Source organism: Lytechinus pictus, unplaced genomic scaffold, assembly GCF_037042905.1.
Source record: "Lytechinus pictus isolate F3 Inbred unplaced genomic scaffold, Lp3.0 scaffold_328, whole genome shotgun sequence".
Taxonomy (NCBI): Eukaryota; Metazoa; Echinodermata; class Echinoidea; order Temnopleuroida; family Toxopneustidae; genus Lytechinus; species Lytechinus pictus.
This window is the reverse complement of record NW_026974447.1, coordinates 1-2,500: the sequence shown is the minus strand read 5'-3', so window position 1 is coordinate 2,500 and position 2,500 is coordinate 1.

Genomic DNA, 2,500 nt, shown 5'->3' with positions numbered 1-2,500 from the left:
GACGAGACCACCCGCTGAATTTAAGCATATCACTAAGCGGAGGAAAAGAAACTAACCAGGATTCCCCCAGTAGCGGCGAGTGAAGCGGGAAGAGCCCATCGCCGAATCCCAGCGGCCCTCAGGCCCTGGGAGCTGTGGCGTGAGGCGGCTTCGGGCGCGCGAGTCCACGGCGCCGAGGTCCTCCTGATCGGGGCACCTTACCCAGAGCGGGTGTCAGGCCCGTTCGGGCGCCGGGACTCAAGGGCCTGGAGCCACCAAGAGTCGGGTAGTTTTGGAATGCTGCCCAAAGAGGGGTGGTGAACTCCATCCAAGGCTAAATACTGGCACGAGACCGATAGCAGACAAGTACCGTGAGGGAAAGTTGAAAAGAACTCTGAAGAGAGAGTTCAAGAGGACGTGAAACCGCCAAGAAGCAAACGGGCAGGACCCGCGGCACGGGTCCGTGGAGATTCAGCGAGTCGGCCGCCTCCCCGGGCGGGTCTCGGATCCGCAAGGACCGGGCCCGCCCGGGCGGCGGCGGCCGTCTCGTGCACTTCTCCCGGACGCGGCGCTCGGGACCGGCAGCCCAGGTCGGCCGAAGGCGCCGGCGCAGGTAGCTCCGCTTGGGCCTCCGTGCCCCTGCGGAGAACTAATAGCGCCGGCCGCACCGCCGACCGAGCTGCCGAGGAAGGGACGCGAGCCGCGCCCGCCCCCCATCTCGGGGGGCTGCGCCTCCCGTCCCCCGCAGGCCTCCCCGGCGTTCACTGTCCTCAGTGGTCGCCGAGGGACGGCAGGCGGCGGGAGCGGTGAGGCGGCACGTGGCGCCTCGGGTTGCCGAGCGAAGCTGGGCGCCTGCTCGACCCGTCTTGAAACACGGACCAAGGAGTCTAACGGGCCCGCGAGTCAAGGGGCGACCGAAACCCCACGGCGCAATGAAGGTGAAGGTCGATTCGGTCGACCGAGGTGGGATCCCGCCCCTCCCGGGGCGGGCGCACCACCGCCCCGCCACGTCCGCTCCGTTCGGTGTGGCGGAGGCAGAGCGGGCACGCTAGGACCCGAAAGATGGTGAACTATGCCCGAGCAGGATGAAGCCAGAGGAAACTCTGGTGGAGGTCCGCAGCGATTCTGACGTGCAAATCGATCGTCCGACTTGGGTATAGGGGCGAAAGACTAATCGAACCATCTAGTAGCTGGTTCCCTCCGAAGTTTCCCTCAGGATAGCTGGCGCTCAGACGCAGTTTTATCTGGTAAAGCGAATGATTAGAGGCCTTGGGGACGAAACGACCTCAACCTATTCTCAAACTTTAAATTGGTAAGAGGCCCGACTCGCTGGCTTGGAGCCGGGCGATCGAATGCGAGTGCTCAGTGGGCCACTCTTGGTAAGCAGGACTGGCGCTGCGGGATGAACCGAACGCCGGGTTACGGCGTCCGACTCGTACGCTCATCAGATCCCAGAAAAGGTGTTGGTCGATACAGACAGCAGGACGGTGGCCATGGAAGTCGGAATCCGCTAAGGAGTGTGTAACAACTCACCTGCCGAATCAACCAGCCCTGAAAATGGATGGCGCTGAGCGTGTGTTTTGGCCCATACCCGGCCGCCGGGGCAGAGGAGGTACTTCCCCCGCCCGGGAGGTAAGCCCCGGCGAGTAGGAGGGACGCCGCGGTGAGCGCGGAAGCGACGGGCGCGAGCCCGCGTGGAGCCGCCGCGGGCGCAGATCTTGGTGGTAGTAGCAAATACTCAAGCGAGATCCTTGAGGGCCGAGTGTGGAGAAGGGTTCCATGTGAACAGCCGTTGCACATGGGTCAGTCGATCCTAAGCCCTAGGGTAGTTCCGCTCCGAGCGGAGGCGTCGGCCCGCGACCTTCGGGGCACGGGTCGCGCCCCTTGGGCGAAAGGGAATCGGGTCAATATTCCCGAACCCGAAGGCGGAGCCCGCCGTCCTCGCGGCGGCCGAACGCTTGTGAAGCGAACGAGCCCGGAGACACTGGCCGGGGCCCCGGGAAGAGTTGTCTTTTCTTGTTAAGGAGCGGGATCCCTGGAATCGGCTCGACCGGAGAGAGGGTCTGCGGCTCCGTAGAGCGCCGCGTCTACGGCGGCGTCCGGTGCGCTCCGGCTGGTCCTTGAAAATCCGGGGGAAGTGTTGGGACTCTCGCCTCGGGGTCGTACCCATGAACCGCAGCCGGTCTCCAAGGTGAATAGCCTCTGGCCGATAGAACAATGTAGGTAAGGGAAGTCTGCAAGCCGGATCCGTAACTTCGGGAGAAGGATTGGCTCTGAGGGGCTGGGTCGGTCGGGCCGGGGCAGGAAGCCGGGCTGGAGCCGCAGCGTGGCTGGGCGAGCCTGCTTTGCCAGTTTCGGCTGGCGGTCGGGCGAGCCCGGACTGGCGCGGGGTCCGCCCCGGGTGGACCGTCCGGCTGCGCGGTCGAGCAATCGGCCGCTTTCGGCCGACGCCCAACAGCTGACTCAGAACTGGCACGGACCAGGGGGAATCCGACTGTCTAATTAAAAACAGAGCATTGCG